The sequence below is a fragment of the Pseudorasbora parva genome, chromosome 6, assembly GCF_024679245.1.
Source record: "Pseudorasbora parva isolate DD20220531a chromosome 6, ASM2467924v1, whole genome shotgun sequence".
Classification (NCBI taxonomy): Eukaryota; Metazoa; Chordata; class Actinopteri; order Cypriniformes; family Gobionidae; genus Pseudorasbora; species Pseudorasbora parva.
The window spans coordinates 49,978,705-49,993,091 of record NC_090177.1 but is presented as its reverse complement, the minus strand read 5'-3'; the positions used below and the strand labels follow the sequence as shown (position 1 = coordinate 49,993,091).

The 14,387-nt window shown below is 49.7% G+C and overlaps 26 non-coding genes across 26 annotated transcripts; 20 read left to right on the top strand and 6 right to left on the bottom strand.

Annotated features, from left to right (window-relative positions):
- The first annotated feature begins 89 nt into the window (after nt 1–89).
- On the top strand, nt 90–176 carry trnay-gua (transfer RNA tyrosine (anticodon GUA)). Its single transcript is given in 2 exon segments — nt 90–126; nt 141–176. It is a non-coding gene; the product is annotated as a tRNA-Tyr (tRNA).
- Nucleotides 177–488: 312 nt separating this feature from the next.
- Nucleotides 489–561, top strand: trnar-acg (transfer RNA arginine (anticodon ACG)). Its single transcript has one exon. It is a non-coding gene; the product is annotated as a tRNA-Arg (tRNA).
- Nucleotides 562–986: 425 nt separating this feature from the next.
- Nucleotides 987–1,058, top strand: trnae-uuc (transfer RNA glutamic acid (anticodon UUC)). The gene has a single exon. It is a non-coding gene; the product is annotated as a tRNA-Glu (tRNA).
- Nucleotides 1,059–1,322: 264 nt separating this feature from the next.
- On the bottom strand, nt 1,323–1,394 carry trnae-cuc (transfer RNA glutamic acid (anticodon CUC)). The gene has a single exon. It is a non-coding gene; the product is annotated as a tRNA-Glu (tRNA).
- A 280-nt stretch (nt 1,395–1,674) lies between these two features.
- On the top strand, nt 1,675–1,761 carry trnay-gua (transfer RNA tyrosine (anticodon GUA)). The gene is given in 2 exon segments: nt 1,675–1,711; nt 1,726–1,761. It is a non-coding gene; the product is annotated as a tRNA-Tyr (tRNA).
- A 406-nt stretch (nt 1,762–2,167) lies between these two features.
- On the top strand, nt 2,168–2,254 carry trnay-gua (transfer RNA tyrosine (anticodon GUA)). Its single transcript is given in 2 exon segments — nt 2,168–2,204; nt 2,219–2,254. It is a non-coding gene; the product is annotated as a tRNA-Tyr (tRNA).
- Nucleotides 2,255–2,566: 312 nt separating this feature from the next.
- trnar-acg (transfer RNA arginine (anticodon ACG)) lies at nt 2,567–2,639 on the top strand. Its single transcript has one exon. It is a non-coding gene; the product is annotated as a tRNA-Arg (tRNA).
- A 425-nt stretch (nt 2,640–3,064) lies between these two features.
- Nucleotides 3,065–3,136, top strand: trnae-uuc (transfer RNA glutamic acid (anticodon UUC)). Its single transcript has one exon. It is a non-coding gene; the product is annotated as a tRNA-Glu (tRNA).
- A 264-nt stretch (nt 3,137–3,400) lies between these two features.
- trnae-cuc (transfer RNA glutamic acid (anticodon CUC)) lies at nt 3,401–3,472 on the bottom strand. Its single transcript has one exon. It is a non-coding gene; the product is annotated as a tRNA-Glu (tRNA).
- A 280-nt stretch (nt 3,473–3,752) lies between these two features.
- On the top strand, nt 3,753–3,839 carry trnay-gua (transfer RNA tyrosine (anticodon GUA)). The gene is given in 2 exon segments: nt 3,753–3,789; nt 3,804–3,839. It is a non-coding gene; the product is annotated as a tRNA-Tyr (tRNA).
- An 805-nt stretch (nt 3,840–4,644) lies between these two features.
- On the top strand, nt 4,645–4,717 carry trnar-acg (transfer RNA arginine (anticodon ACG)). The gene has a single exon. It is a non-coding gene; the product is annotated as a tRNA-Arg (tRNA).
- A 761-nt stretch (nt 4,718–5,478) lies between these two features.
- trnae-cuc (transfer RNA glutamic acid (anticodon CUC)) lies at nt 5,479–5,550 on the bottom strand. The gene has a single exon. It is a non-coding gene; the product is annotated as a tRNA-Glu (tRNA).
- Nucleotides 5,551–5,830: 280 nt separating this feature from the next.
- Nucleotides 5,831–5,917, top strand: trnay-gua (transfer RNA tyrosine (anticodon GUA)). The gene is given in 2 exon segments: nt 5,831–5,867; nt 5,882–5,917. It is a non-coding gene; the product is annotated as a tRNA-Tyr (tRNA).
- A 406-nt stretch (nt 5,918–6,323) lies between these two features.
- Nucleotides 6,324–6,410, top strand: trnay-gua (transfer RNA tyrosine (anticodon GUA)). Its single transcript is given in 2 exon segments — nt 6,324–6,360; nt 6,375–6,410. It is a non-coding gene; the product is annotated as a tRNA-Tyr (tRNA).
- Nucleotides 6,411–6,722: 312 nt separating this feature from the next.
- On the top strand, nt 6,723–6,795 carry trnar-acg (transfer RNA arginine (anticodon ACG)). The gene has a single exon. It is a non-coding gene; the product is annotated as a tRNA-Arg (tRNA).
- A 425-nt stretch (nt 6,796–7,220) lies between these two features.
- trnae-uuc (transfer RNA glutamic acid (anticodon UUC)) lies at nt 7,221–7,292 on the top strand. The gene has a single exon. It is a non-coding gene; the product is annotated as a tRNA-Glu (tRNA).
- Nucleotides 7,293–7,556: 264 nt separating this feature from the next.
- Nucleotides 7,557–7,628, bottom strand: trnae-cuc (transfer RNA glutamic acid (anticodon CUC)). Its single transcript has one exon. It is a non-coding gene; the product is annotated as a tRNA-Glu (tRNA).
- A 280-nt stretch (nt 7,629–7,908) lies between these two features.
- trnay-gua (transfer RNA tyrosine (anticodon GUA)) lies at nt 7,909–7,995 on the top strand. The gene is given in 2 exon segments: nt 7,909–7,945; nt 7,960–7,995. It is a non-coding gene; the product is annotated as a tRNA-Tyr (tRNA).
- Nucleotides 7,996–9,986: 1,991 nt separating this feature from the next.
- Nucleotides 9,987–10,073, top strand: trnay-gua (transfer RNA tyrosine (anticodon GUA)). Its single transcript is given in 2 exon segments — nt 9,987–10,023; nt 10,038–10,073. It is a non-coding gene; the product is annotated as a tRNA-Tyr (tRNA).
- A 54-nt stretch (nt 10,074–10,127) lies between these two features.
- trnae-cuc (transfer RNA glutamic acid (anticodon CUC)) lies at nt 10,128–10,199 on the bottom strand. The gene has a single exon. It is a non-coding gene; the product is annotated as a tRNA-Glu (tRNA).
- A 772-nt stretch (nt 10,200–10,971) lies between these two features.
- trnay-gua (transfer RNA tyrosine (anticodon GUA)) lies at nt 10,972–11,058 on the top strand. Its single transcript is given in 2 exon segments — nt 10,972–11,008; nt 11,023–11,058. It is a non-coding gene; the product is annotated as a tRNA-Tyr (tRNA).
- Nucleotides 11,059–11,370: 312 nt separating this feature from the next.
- On the top strand, nt 11,371–11,443 carry trnar-acg (transfer RNA arginine (anticodon ACG)). The gene has a single exon. It is a non-coding gene; the product is annotated as a tRNA-Arg (tRNA).
- Nucleotides 11,444–11,868: 425 nt separating this feature from the next.
- On the top strand, nt 11,869–11,940 carry trnae-uuc (transfer RNA glutamic acid (anticodon UUC)). The gene has a single exon. It is a non-coding gene; the product is annotated as a tRNA-Glu (tRNA).
- A 264-nt stretch (nt 11,941–12,204) lies between these two features.
- trnae-cuc (transfer RNA glutamic acid (anticodon CUC)) lies at nt 12,205–12,276 on the bottom strand. The gene has a single exon. It is a non-coding gene; the product is annotated as a tRNA-Glu (tRNA).
- A 773-nt stretch (nt 12,277–13,049) lies between these two features.
- On the top strand, nt 13,050–13,136 carry trnay-gua (transfer RNA tyrosine (anticodon GUA)). Its single transcript is given in 2 exon segments — nt 13,050–13,086; nt 13,101–13,136. It is a non-coding gene; the product is annotated as a tRNA-Tyr (tRNA).
- An 805-nt stretch (nt 13,137–13,941) lies between these two features.
- trnar-acg (transfer RNA arginine (anticodon ACG)) lies at nt 13,942–14,014 on the top strand. The gene has a single exon. It is a non-coding gene; the product is annotated as a tRNA-Arg (tRNA).
- Nucleotides 14,015–14,387: the final 373 nt, after the last annotated feature.

Genomic DNA, 14,387 nt, shown 5'->3' with positions numbered 1-14,387 from the left:
GACCGGTGGGCCAGTGGCCTAATGGAAAACGCGTCTGACTATGGATCAGAAATTTCTGATAGGTTGAGCTTTCGTTCGTAATCTCTGTGCCTTCGATAGCTCAGCTGGTAGAGCGGAGGACTGTAGGTGAAAGGTTGGCAATCCTTAGGTCGCTGGTTCGACTCCGGCTCGAAGGAGGTCCCTTTTCACATGCAAACCCTTTCTTGGCTAAGTTGCAAGGCAAAAGCATGTTCCCTGACCGGGAATCAAATCCGGGCCGCGGCGGTGAGAGCGCCGAATCCTAACCACTAGACCACCAGGGAAGGACTTTCTTATTCGCCTCCTAAATCCTGGCTGTTGGCCTCTACCAGATTTTGCTGCAACTTCTAAGGCTAGCCTTTTCCTCCTGGAGAGAATCTCTTACTCTGGATCACAGTTCTTCCACTGAGAAGCTGTTCAGTCAAACACCAACAAGACGCGTATAAACACCAGCAAGTCGTTCCTAAAGTGGGCCAGTGGCGCAATGGATAACGCGTCTGACTACGGATCAGAAGATTCTAGGTTCGACTCCTGGCTGGCTCGAACGATTGTTTTTGCTTTGCTTTCAGCCTTTAATTATTAAATTGATTTATGTTTCTTATAAATTGACAGTCCAACCATAGGCTGTTTTGTCTGCGAGATAGCGCTTACCATTCATTACCGTGCGTGTTTTCAAATGCATCGCATAAGTACTGTCACAGGGACCTTGCTTTAATGAGCAGTTTTAAGTATCTATTATGTGATCACAAGAATGGGATAAAGTTTCACCCCCTGGGCGAAACAAATGACAGCTTCTTCCATTGAGTCTGTTAAAACTGAATTCGGTAAACAATGCCTTCGGATCATACCCATATTTTTAAAGGGGACGATCACACACTGAAAGCCAAAGGGCTCAACAGAACCCTGCCCTTGTACGTACCACATGGATGAAAAACACCCCCACAAGCCTGCTTGATAGGTGCAGGAATTCCCATATGGTCTAGCGGTCAGGATTCCTGGTTTTCACCCATGCGGCCCGGGTTCGACTCCCGGTATGGGAAGTTGTGATTGTTTTGGCTTCCCTTACTGAACAGCCAGCGCTTCGGTCTGCGGCAAAAGCACTTTTAGCCGGCAGTGGAGCTGCAGCAACCTGATAGGTTGAGGTTCTGTTGCTCACCTGCGTGCCTTCGATAGCTCAGCTGGTAGAGCGGAGGACTGTAGGTGGAAGGTTGGAAATCTTTAGGTCGCTGGTTCGACTCCGGCTCGAAGGAGGTCATTTTTCACATGCAAACACTTTCTTGGCTGTGTTGGAGGGAAAAAGACTGTTCCCTGACCGGGAATCGAACCCGGGCCGCGGCGGTGAGAGCGCCGAATCCTAACCACTAGACCACCAGGGAAGGACTTTTCGATGAGCCTTCTAAATCCTGACTGTGGGCCTCTACCGTGTTTTGCTGCAACTTCTCAAGCTAGACCACTAAGGCTAGCCTTTTTGTCCTGGAGAGAGTCTCTGACTCTGGATCACAGTTCTTCCACTGAGAAACAGTCCAGTCAATTACCAACAAGACGTGTAAACACCTGCAAGGCGCCAGACCGGTGGGCCAGTGGCCTAATGGAAAACGCGTCTGACTATGGATCAGAAATTTCTGATAGGTTGAGCTTTCGTTCGTAATCTCTGTGCCTTCGATAGCTCAGCTGGTAGAGCGGAGGACTGTAGGTGAAAGGTTGGCAATCCTTAGGTCGCTGGTTCGACTCCGGCTCGAAGGAGGTCCTTTTTCACATGCAAACCCTTTCTTGGCTAAGTTGCAAGGCAAAAGCATGTTCCCTGACCGGGAATCAAATCCGGGCCGCGGCGGTGAGAGCGCCGAATCCTAACCACTAGACCACCAGGGAAGGACTTTTCGATGAGCCTTCTAAATCCTGACTGTGGGCCTCTACCGTGTTTTGCTGCAACTTCTCAAACTAGACCACTAAGGCTAGCCTTTTTGTCCTGGAGAGAGTCTCTGACTCTGGATCACAGTTCTTCCACTGAGAAACAGTCCAGTCAATTACCAACAAGACGTGTAAACACCTGCAAGGCGCAAGACCGGTGGGCCAGTGGCCTAATGGAAAACGCGTCTGACTATGGATCAGAAATTTCTGATAGGTTGAGCTTTCGTTCGTAATCTCTGTGCCTTCGATAGCTCAGCTGGTAGAGCGGAGGACTGTAGGTGAAAGGTTGGCAATCCTTAGGTCGCTGGTTCGACTCCGGCTCGAAGGAGGTCCCTTTTCACATGCAAACCCTTTCTTGGCTAAGTTGCAAGGCAAAAGCATGTTCCCTGACCGGGAATCAAATCCGGGCCGCGGCGGTGAGAGCGTCGAATCCTAACCACTAGACCACCAGGGAAGGACTTTCTTATTCGCCTCCTAAATCCTGGCTGTTGGCCTCTACCAGATTTTGCTGCAACTTCTAAGGCTAGCCTTTTCCTCCTGGAGAGAATCTCTTACTCTGGATCACAGTTCTTCCACTGAGAAGCTGTTCAGTCAAACACCAACAAGACGCGTATAAACACCAGCAAGTCGTTCCTAAAGTGGGCCAGTGGCGCAATGGATAACGCGTCTGACTACGGATCAGAAGATTCTAGGTTCGACTCCTGGCTGGCTCGAACGATTGTTTTTGCTTTGCTTTCAGCCTTTAATTATTAAATTGATTTATGTTTCTTATAAATTGACAGTCCAACCATAGGCTGTTTTGTCTGCGAGATAGCGCTTACCATTCATTACCGTGCGTGTTTTCAAATGCATCGCATAAGTACTGTCACAGGGACCTTGCTTTAATGAGCAGTTTTAAGTATCTATTATGTGATCACAAGAATGGGATAAAGTTTCACCCCCTGGGCGAAACAAATGACAGCTTCTTCCATTGAGTCTGTTAAAACTGAATTCGGTAAACAATGCCTTCGGATCATACCCATATTTTTAAAGGGGACGATCACACACTGAAAGCCAAAGGGCTCAACAGAACCCTGCCCTTGTACGTACCACATGGATGAAAAACACCCCCACAAGCCTGCTTGATAGGTGCAGGAATTCCCATATGGTCCAGCGGTCAGGATTCCTGGTTTTCACCCAGGCGGCCCGGGTTCGACTCCCGGTATGGGAAGTTGTGATTGTTTTGGCTTCCCTTACTGAACAGCCAGCGCTTCGGTCTGCGGCAAAAGCACTTTTAGCCGGCAGTGGAGCTGCAGCAACCTGATAGGTTGAGGTTCTGTTGCTCACCTGCGTGCCTTTGATAGCTCAGCTGGTAGAGCGGCGGACTGTAGGTGGAAGGTTGGAAATCCTTAGGTCGCTGGTTCGACTCCGGCTCGAAGGAGGGCATTTTTCACATGCAAACACTTTCTTGGCTGTGTTGGAGGGAAAAAGACTGTTCCCTGACCGGGAATCGAACCCGGGCCGCGGCGGTGAGAGCGCCGAATCCTAACCACTAGACCACCAGGGAAGGACTTTTCAATGAGCCTTCTAAATCCTGACTGTGGGCCTCTACCGTGTTTTGCTGCAACTTCTCAAGCTAGACCACTAAGGCTAGCCTTTTTGTCCTGGAGAGAGTCTCTGACTCTGGATCACAGTTCTTCCACTGAGAAACAGTCCAGTCAATTACCAACAAGACGTGTAAACACCTGCAAGGCGCCAGACCGGTGGGCCAGTGGCCTAATGGAAAACGCGTCTGACTATGGATCAGAAATTTCTGATAGGTTGAGCTTTCGTTCGTAATCTCTGTGCCTTCGATAGCTCAGCTGGTAGAGCGGAGGACTGTAGGTGAAAGGTTGGCAATCCTTAGGTCGCTGGTTCGACTCCGGCTCGAAGGAGGTCCCTTTTCACATGCAAACCCTTTCTTGGCTAAGTTGCAAGGCAAAAGCATGTTCCCTGACCGGGAATCAAATCCGGGCCGCGGCGGTGAGAGCGCCGAATCCTAACCACTAGACCACCAGGGAAGGACTTTTCGATGAGCCTTCTAAATCCTGACTGTGGGCCTCTACCGTGTTTTGCTGCAACTTCTCAAGCTAGACCACTAAGGCTAGCCTTTTTGTCCTGGAGAGAGTCTCTGACTCTGGATCACAGTTCTTCCACTGAGAAACAGTCCAGTCAATTACCAACAAGACGTGTAAACACCTGCAAGGCGCCAGACCGGTGGGCCAGTGGCCTAATGGAAAACGCGTCTGACTATGGATCAGAAATTTCTGATAGGTTGAGCTTTCGTTCGTAATCTCTGTGCCTTCGATAGCTCAGCTGGTAGAGCGGAGGACTGTAGGTGAAAGGTTGGCAATCCTTAGGTCGCTGGTTCGACTCCGGCTCGAAAGAGGTCCCTTTTCACATGCAAACCCTTTCTTGGCTAAGTTGCAAGGCAAAAGCATGTTCCCTGACCGGGAATCAAATCCGGGCCGCGGCGGTGAGAGCGCCGAATCCTAACCACTAGACCACCAGGGAAGGACTTTCTTATTCGCCTCCTAAATCCTGGCTGTTGGCCTCTACCAGATTTTGCTGCAACTTCTAAGGCTAGCCTTTTCCTCCTGGAGAGAATCTCTTACTCTGGATCACAGTTCTTCCACTGAGAAGCTGTTCAGTCAAACACCAACAAGACGCGTATAAACACCAGCAAGTCGTTCCTACAGTGGGCCAGTGGCGCAATGGATAACGCGTCTGACTACGGATCAGAAGATTCTAGGTTCGACTCCTGGCTGGCTCGAACGATTGTTTTTGCTTTGCTTTCAGCCTTTAATTATTAAATTGATTTATGTTTCTTATAAATTGACAGTCCAACCATAGGCTGTTTTGTCTGCGAGATAGCGCTTACCATTCATTACCGTGCGTGTTTTCAAATGCATCGCATAAGTACTGTCACAGGGACCTTGCTTTAATGAGCAGTTTTAAGTATCTATTATGTGATCACAAGAATGGGATAAAGTTTCACCCCCTGGGCGAAACAAATGACAGCTTCTTCCATTGAGTCTGTTAAAACTGAATTCGGTAAACAATGCCTTCGGATCATACCCATATTTTTAAAGGGGACGATCACACACTGAAAGCCAAAGGGCTCAACAGAACCCTGCCCTTGTACGTACCACATGGATGAAAAACACCCCCACAAGCCTGCTTGATAGGTGCAGGAATTCCCATATGGTCTAGCGGTCAGGATTCCTGTTTTTCACCCAGGCGGCCCGGGTTCGACTCCCGGTATGGGAAGTTGTGATTGTTTTGGCTTCCCTTACTGAACAGCCAGCGCTTCGGTCTGCGGCAAAAGCACTTTTAGCCGGCAGTGGAGCTGCAGCAACCTGATAGGTTGAGGTTCTGTTGCTCACCTGCGTGCCTTCGATAGCTCAGCTGGTAGAGCGGCGGACTGTAGGTGGAAGGTTGGAAATCCTTAGGTCGCTGGTTCGACTCCGGCTCGAAGGAGGGCATTTTTCACATGCAAACACTTTCTTGGCTCTGTTGGAGGGAAAAAGACTGTTCCCTGACCGGGAATCGAACCCGGGCCGCGGCGGTGAGAGCGCCGAATCCTAACCACTAGACCACCAGGGAAGGACTTTTCGATGAGCCTTCTAAATCCTGACTGTGGGCCTCTACCGTGTTTTGCTGCAACTTCTCAAGCTAGACCACTAAGGCTAGCCTTTTTGTCCTGGAGAGAGTCTCTGACTCTGGATCACAGTTCTTCCACTGAGAAACAGTCCAGTCAATTACCAACAAGACGTGTAAACACCTGCAAGGCGCCAGACCGGTGGGCCAGTGGCCTAATGGAAAACGCGTCTGACTATGGATCAGAAATTTCTGATAGGTTGAGCTTTCGTTCGTAATCTCTGTGCCTTCGATAGCTCAGCTGGTAGAGCGGAGGACTGTAGGTGAAAGGTTGGCAATCCTTAGGTCGCTGGTTCGACTCCGGCTCGAAGGAGGTCCCTTTTCACATGCAAACCCTTTCTTGGCTAAGTTGCAAGGCAAAAGCATGTTCCCTGACCGGGAATCAAATCCGGGCCGCGGCGGTGAGAGCGCCGAATCCTAACCACTAGACCACCAGGGAAGGACTTTTCGATGAGCCTTCTAAATCCTGACTGTGGGCCTCTACCGTGTTTTGCTGCAACTTCTCAAGCTAGACCACTAAGGCTAGCCTTTTTGTCCTGGAGAGAGTCTCTGACTCTGGATCACAGTTCTTCCACTGAGAAACAGTCCAGTCAATTACCAACAAGACGTGTAAACACCTGCAAGGCGCCAGACCGGTGGGCCAGTGGCCTAATGGAAAACGCGTCTGACTATGGATCAGAAATGTCTGATAGGTTGAGCTTTCGTTCGTAATCTCTGTGCCTTCGATAGCTCAGCTGGTAGAGCGGAGGACTGTAGGTGAAAGGTTGACAATCCTTAGGTCGCTGGTTCGACTCCGGCTCGAAGGAGGTCCCTTTTCACATGCAAACCCTTTCTTGGCTAAGTTGCAAGGCAAAAGCATGTTCCCTGACCGGGAATCAAATCCAGGCCGCGGCGGTGAGAGCGCCGAATCCTAACCACTAGACCACCAGGGAAGGACTTTCTTATTCGCCTCCTAAATCCTGGCTGTTGGCCTCTACCAGATTTTGCTGCAACTTCTAAGGCTAGTATTTTCCTCCTGGAGAGAATCTCTTACTCTGGATCACAGTTCTTCCACTGAGAAGCTGTTCAGTCAAACACCAACAAGACGCGTATAAACACCAGCAAGTCATTCCTAAAGTGGGCCAGTGGCGCAATGGATAACGCGTCTGACTACGGATCAGAAGAATCTAGGTTCGACTCCTGGCTGGCTCGAACGATTGTTTTTGCTTTGCTTTCAGCCTTTAATTATTAAATTGATTTATGTTTCTTATAAATTGACAGTCCAACCATAGGCTGTTTTGTCTGCGAGATAGCGCTTACCATTCATTACCGTGCGTGTTTTCAAATGCATCGCATAAGTACTGTCACAGGGACCTTGCTTTAATGAGCAGTTTTAAGTATCTATTATGTGATCACAAGAATGGGATAAAGTTTCACCCCCTGGGCGAAACAAATGACAGCTTCTTCCATTGAGTCTGTTAAAACTGAATTCGGTAAACAATGCCTTCGGATCATACCCATATTTTTAAAGGGGACGGTCACACACTGAAAGCCAAAGGGCTCAACAGAACCCTGCCCTTGTACGTACCACATGGATGAAAAACACCCCCACAAGCCTGCTTGATAGGTGCAGGAATTCCCATATGGTCTAGCGGTCAGGATTCCTGGTTTTCACCCAGGCGGCCCGGGTTCGACTCCCGGTATGGGAAGTTGTGATTGTTTTGGCTTCCCTTACTGAACAGCCAGCGCTTCGGTCTGCGGCAAAAGCACTTTTAGCCGGCAGTGGAGCTGCAGCAACCTGATAGGTTGAGGTTCTGTTGCTCACCTGCGTGCCCTCGATAGCTCAGCTGGTAGAGCGGAGGACTGTAGGTGGAAGGTTGGAAATCCTTAGGTCGCTGGTTCGACTCCGGCTCGAAGGAGGTCATTTTTCACATGCAAACACTTTCTTGGCTGTGTTGGAGGGAAAAAGACTGTTCCCTGACCGGGAATCGAACCCGGGCCGCGGCGGTGAGAGCGCCGAATCCTAACCACTAGACCACCAGGGAAGGACTTTTCGATGAGCCTTCTAAATCCTGACTGTGGGCCTCTACCGTGTTTTGCTGCAACTTCTCAAGCTAGACCACTAAGGCTAGCCTTTTTGTCCTGGAGAGAGTCTCTGACTCTGGATCACAGTTCTTCCACTGAGAAACAGTCCAGTCAATTACCAACAAGACGTGTAAACACCTGCAAGGCGCCAGACCGGTGGGCCAGTGGCCTAATGGAAAACGCGTCTGACTATGGATCAGAAATTTCTGATAGGTTGAGCTTTCGTTCGTCATCTCTGTGCCTTCGATAGCTCAGCTGGTAGAGCGGAGGACTGTAGGTGAAAGGTTGGCAATCCTTAGGTCGCTGGTTCGACTCCGGCTCGAAGGAGGTCCCTTTTCACATGCAAACCCTTTCTTGGCTAAGTTGCAAGGCAAAAGCATGTTCCCTGACCGGGAATCAAATCCGGGCCGCGGCGGTGAGAGCGCCGAATCCTAACCACTAGACCACCAGGGAAGGACTTTTCGATGAGCCTTCTAAATCCTGACTGTGGGCCTCTACCGTGTTTTGCTGCAACTTCTCAAGCTAGACCACTAAGGCTAGCCTTTTTGTCCTGGAGAGAGTCTCTGACTCTGGATCACAGTTCTTCCACTGAGAAACAGTCCAGTCAATTACCAACAAGACGTGTAAACACCTGCAAGGCGCCAGACCGGTGGGCCAGTGGCCTAATGGAAAACGCGTCTGACTATGGATCAGAAATTTCTGATAGGTTGAGCTTTCGTTCGTAATCTCTGTGCCTTCGATAGCTCAGCTGGTAGAGCGGAGGACTGTAGGTGAAAGGTTGGCAATCCTTAGTTTGCTGGTTCGACTCCGGCTCGAAGGAGGTCCCTTTTCACATGCAAACCTTTTCTTGGCTAAGTTGCAAGGCAAAAGCATGTTCCCTGACCGGGAATCAAATCCGGGCCGCGGCGGTGAGAGCGCCGAATCCTAACCACTAGACCACCAGGGAAGGACTTTTCGATGAGCCTTCTAAATCCTGACTGTGGGCCTCTACCGTGTTTTGCTGCAACTTCTCAAGGTAGACCACTAAGGCTAGCCTTTTTGTCCTGGAGAGAGTCTCTGACTCTGGATCACAGTTCTTCCACTGAGAAACAGTCCAGTCAATTACCAACAAGACGTGTAAACACCTGCAAGGCGCCAGACCGGTGGGCCAGTGGCCTAATGGAAAACGCGTCTGACTATGGATCAGAAATTTCTAAAAGGTTGAGCTTTCGTTCGTAATCTCTGTGCCTTCGATAGCTCAGCTGGTAGAGTGGAGGACTGTAGGTGAAAGGTTGGCAATCCTTAGGTCGCTGGTTCGACTCCGGCTCGAAGAAGGTCCCTTTTCACATGCAAACCCTTTCTTGGCTAAGTTGCAAGGCAAAAGCATGTTCCCTGACCGGGAATCAAATCCGGGCCGCGGCGGTGAGAGCGCCGAATCCTAACCACTAGACCACCAGGGAAGGACTTTCTTATTCGCCTCCTAAATCCTGGCTGTTGGCCTCTACCAGATTTTGCTGCAACTTCTAAGGCTAGCCTTTTCCTCCTGGAGAGAATCTCTTACTCTGGATCACAGTTCTTCCACTGAGAAGCTGTTCAGTCAAACACCAACAAGACGCGTATAAACACCAGCAAGTCGTTCCTACAGTGGGCCAGTGGCGCAATGGATAACGCGTCTGACTACGGATCAGAAGATTCTAGGTTTGACTCCTGGCTGGCTTGAATGATTGTTTTTGCTTTGCTTTCAGCCTTTAATTATTAAATTGATTTATGTTTCTTATAAATTGACAGTCCAACCATAGGCTGTTTTGTCTGCGAGATAGCGCTTACCATTCATTACCGTGCGTGTTTTCAAATGCATCGCATAAGTACTGTCACAGGGACCTTGCTTTAATGAGCAGTTTTAAGTATCTATTATGTGATCACAAGAATGGGATAAAGTTTCACCCCCTGGGCGAAACAAATGACAGCTTCTTCCATTGAGTCTGTTAAAACTGAATTCGGTAAACAATGCCTTCGGATCATACCCATATTTTTAAAGGGGACGATCACACACTGAAAGCCAAAGGGCTCAACAGAACCCTGCCCTTGTACGTACCACATGGATGAAAAACACCCCCACAAGCCTGCTTGATAGGTGCAGGAATTCCCATATGGTCTAGCGGTCAGGATTCCTGGTTTTCACCCAGGCGGCCGGGGTTCGACTCCCGGTATGGGAAGTTGTGATTGTTTTGGCTTCCCTTACTGAACAGCCAGCGCTTCGGTCTGCGGCAAAAGCACTTTTAGCCGGCAGTGGAGCTGCAGCAACCTGATAGGTTGAGGTTCTGTTGCTCACCTGCGTGCCTTCGATAGCTCAGCTGGTAGAGCGGAGGACTGTAGGTGGAAGGTTGGAAATCCTTAGGTCGCTGGTTCGACTCCGGCTCGAAGGAGGTCATTTTTCACATGCAAACACTTTCTTGGCTGTGTTGGAGGGAAAAAGACTGTTCCCTGACCGGGAATCGAACCCGGGCCGCGGCGGTGAGAGCGCCGAATCCTAACCACTAGACCACCAGGGAAGGACTTTTCGATGAGCCTTCTAAATCCTGACTGTGGGCCTCACCGTGTTTTGCTGCAACTTCTCAAGCTAGACCACTAAGGCTAGCCTTTTTGTCCTGGAGAGAGTCTCTGACTCTGGATCACAGTTCTTCCACTGAGAAACAGTCCAGTCAATTACCAACAAGACGTGTAAACACCTGCAAGGCGCCAGACCGGTGGGCCAGTGGCCTAATGGAAAACGCGTCTGACTATGGATCAGAAATTTCTGATAGGTTGAGCTTTCGTTCGTCATCTCTGTGCCTTCGATAGCTCAGCTGGTAGAGCGGAGTATTGTAGGTGAAAGGTTGGCAATCCTTAGGTCGCTGGTTCGACTCCGGCTCGAAGGAGGTCCCTTTTCACATGCAAACCCTTTCTTGGCTAAGTTGCAAGGCAAAAGCATGTTCCCTGACCGGGAATCAAATCCGGGCCGCGGCGGTGAGAGCGCCGAATCCTAACCACTAGACCACCAGGGAAGGACTTTTCGATGAGCCTTCTAAATCCTGACTGTGGGCCTGTACCGTGTTTTGCTGCAACTTCTCAAGCTAGACCACTAAGGCTAGCCTTTTTGTCCTGGAGAGAGTCTCTGACTCTGGATCACAGTTCTTCCACTGAGAAACAGTCCAGTCAATTACCAACAAGACGTGTAAACACCTGCAAGGCGCCAGACCGGTGGGCCAGTGGCCTAATGGAAAACGCGTCTGACTATGGATCAGAAATTTCTGATAGGTTGAGCTTTCGTTCGTAATCTCTGTGCCTTCGATAGCTCAGCTGGTAGAGCGGAGGACTGTAGGTGAAAGGTTGGCAATCCTTAGGTCGCTGGTTCGACTCCGGCTCGAAGGAGGTCCCTTTTCACATGCAAACCCTTTCTTGGCTAAGTTGCAAGGCAAAAGCATGTTCCCTGACCGGGAATCAAATCCGGGCCGCGGCGGTGAGAGCGCCGAATCCTAACCACTAGACCACCAGGGAAGGACTTTCTTATTCGCCTCCTAAATCCTGGCTGTTGGCCTCTACCAGATTTTGCTGCAACTTCTAAGGCTAGCCTTTTCCTCCTGGAGAGAATCTCTTACTCTGGATCACAGTTCTTCCACTGAGAAGCTGTTCAGTCAAACACCAACAAGACGCGTATAAACACCAGCAAGTCGTTCCTACAGTGGGCCAGTGGCGCAATGGATAACGCGTCTGACTACGGATCAGAAGATTCTAGGTTCGACTCCTGGCTGGCTCGAACGATTGTTTTTGCTTTGCTTTCAGCCTTTAATTATTAAATTGATTTATGTTTCTTATAAATTGACAGTCCAACCATAGGCTGTTTTGTCTGCGAGATAGCGCTTACCATTCATTACCGTGCGTGTTTTCAAATGCATCGCATAAGTACTGTCACAGGGACCTTGCTTTAATGAGCAGTTTTAAGTATCTATTATGTGATCACAAGAATGGGATAAAGTTTCACCCCCTGGGCGAAACAAATGACAGCTTCTTCCATTGAGTCTGTTAAAACTGAATTCGGTAAACAATGCCTTCGGATCATACCCATATTTTTAAAGGGGACGGTCACACACTGAAAGCCAAAGGGCTCAACAGAACCCTGCCCTTGTACGTACCACATGGATGAAAAACACCCCCACAAGCCTGCTTGATAGGTGCAGGAATTCCCATATGGTCTAGCGGTCAGGATTCCTGGTTTTCACCCAGGCGGCCCGGGTTCGACTCCCGGTATGGGAAGTTGTGATTGTTTTGGCTTCCCTTACTGAACAGCCAGCGCTTCGGTCTGCGGCAAAAGCACTTTTAGCCGGCAGTGGAGCTGCAGCAACCTGATAGGTTGAGGTTCTGTTGCTCACCTGCGTGCCCTCGATAGCTCAGCTGGTAGAGCGGAGGACTGTAGGTGGAAGGTTGGAAATCCTTAGGTCGCTGGTTCGACTCCGGCTCGAAGGAGGTCATTTTTCACATGCAAACACTTTCTTGGCTGTGTTGGAGGGAAAAAGACTGTTCCCTGACCGGGAATCGAACCCGGGCCGCGGCGGTGAGAGCGCCGAATCCTAACCACTAGACCACCAGGGAAGGACTTTTCGATGAGCCTTCTAAATCCTGACTGTGGGCCTCTACCGTGTTTTGCTGCAACTTCTCAAGCTAGACCACTAAGGCTAGCCTTTTTGTCCTGGAGAGAGTCTCTGACTCTGGATCACAGTTCTTCCACTGAGAAACAGTCCAGTCAATTACCAACAAGACGTGTAAACACCTGCAAGGCGCCAGACCGGTGGGCCAGTGGCCTAATGGAAAACGCGTCTGACTATGGATCAGAAATTTCTGATAGGTTGAGCTTTCGTTCGTAATCTCTGTGCCTTCGATAGCTCAGCTGGTAGAGCTGAGGACTGTAGGTGAAAGGTTGGCAATCCTTAGGTCGCTGGTTCGACTCCGGCTCGAAGGAGGTCCCTTTTCACATGCAAACCCTTTCTTGGCTAAGTTGCAAGGCAAAAGCATGTTCCCTGACCGGGAATCAAATCCGGGCCGCGGCGGTGAGAGCGCCGAATCCTAACCACTAGACCACCAGGGAAGGACTTTTCGATGAGCCTTCTAAATCCTGACTGTGGGCCTCTACCGTGTTTTGCTGCAACTTCTCAAGCTAGACCACTAAGGCTAGCCTTTTTGTCCTGGAGAGAGTCTCTGACTCTGGATCACAGTTCTTCCACTGAGAAACAGTCCAGTCAATTACCAACAAGACGTGTAAACACCTGCAAGGCACCAGACCGGTGGGCCAGTGGCCTAATGGAAAACGCGTCTGACTATGGATCAGAAATTTCTGATAGGTTGAGCTTTCGTTCGTAATCTCTGTGCCTTCGATAGCTCAGCTGGTAGAGCGGAGGACTGTAGGTGAAAGGTTGGCAATCCTTAGGTCGCTGGTTCGACTCCGGCTCGAAGGAGGTCCCTTTTCACATGCAAACCCTTTCTTGGCTAAGTTGCAAGGCAAAAGCATGTTCCCTGACCGGGAATCAAATCCGGGCCGCGGCGGTGAGAGCGCCGAATCCTAACCACTAGACCACCAGGGAAGGACTTTTCGATGAGCCTTCTAAATCCTGACTGTGGGCCTCTACCGTGTTTTGCTGCAACTTCTCAAGCTAGACCACTAAGGCTAGCCTTTTATTTCTGGAGAGAGTCTCTGACTCTGGATCACAGTTCTTCCACTGAGAAACAGTCCAGTCAATTACCAACAAGACGTGTAAACACCTGCAAGGCGCCAGACCGGTGGGCCAGTGGCCTAATGGAAAACGCGTCTGACTATGGATCAGAAATTTCTGATAGGTTGAGCTTTCGTTCGTAATCTCTGTGCCTTCGATAGCTCAGCTGGTAGAGTGGAGGACTGTAGGTGAAAGGTTGGCAATCCTTAGGTCGCTGGTTCGACTCCGGCTTGAAGGAGGTCCCTTTTCACATGCAAACCCTTTCTTGGCTAAGTTGCAAGGCAAAAGCATGTTCCCTGACCGGGAATCAAATCCGGGCCGCGGCGGTGAGAGCGCCGAATCCTAACCACTAGACCACCAGGGAAGGACTTTCTTATTCGCCTCCTAAATCCTGGCTGTTGGCCTCTACCAGATTTTGCTGCAACTTCTAAGGCTAGCCTTTTCCTCCTGGAGAGAATCTCTTACTCTGGATCACAGTTCTTCCACTGAGAAGCTGTTCAGTCAAACACCAACAAGACGCGTATAAACACCAGCAAGTCGTTCCTACAGTGGGCCAGTGGCGCAATGGATAACGCGTCTGACTACGGATCAGAAGATTCTAGGTTCGACTCCTGGCTGGCTCGAACGATTGTTTTTGCTTTGCTTTCAGCCTTTAATTATTAAATTGATTTATGTTTCTTATAAATTGACAGTCCAACCATAGGCTGTTTTGTCTGCGAGATAGCGCTTACCATTCATTACCGTGCGTGTTTTCAAATGCATCGCATAAGTACTGTCACAGGGACCTTGCTTTAATGAGCAGTTTTAAGTATCTATTATGTGATCACAAGAATGGGATAAAGTTTCACCCCCTGGGCGAAACAAATGACAGCTTCTTCCATTGAGTCTGTTAAAACTGAATTCGGTAAACAATGCCTTCGGATCATACCCATATTTTTAAAGGGGACGATCACACACTGAAAGCCAAAGGGCTCAACAGAACCCTGCCCTTGTACG